Here is a 214-nt window from a genome sequence, read left to right as displayed (position 1 = left end):
TTATTGTGAAAATACCATACAGAGGGGTTACAATTACATGGGCAAGGTAATGAGTACATTTCTTATCAAGCATTGTAGCCTCCTCCTTTGTTTCCTCTTACCATCCCCTCCTATCTCTCCCTCCCCCTCCATCAGTTACCTTTTCAATAAAGGTAAGAGAAGTGTTACAAATCAGAGGCCAGAGAGGCTGGGAAGGTGGCTCAAGTGGTAGAGC

This window comes from Dipodomys ordii, unplaced genomic scaffold, assembly GCF_000151885.1.
Source record: "Dipodomys ordii isolate 6190 unplaced genomic scaffold, Dord_2.0 Scaffold29, whole genome shotgun sequence".
NCBI lineage: Eukaryota > Metazoa > Chordata > Mammalia > Rodentia > Heteromyidae > Dipodomys > Dipodomys ordii.
Note: the sequence above shows the minus strand (reverse complement) of the source record.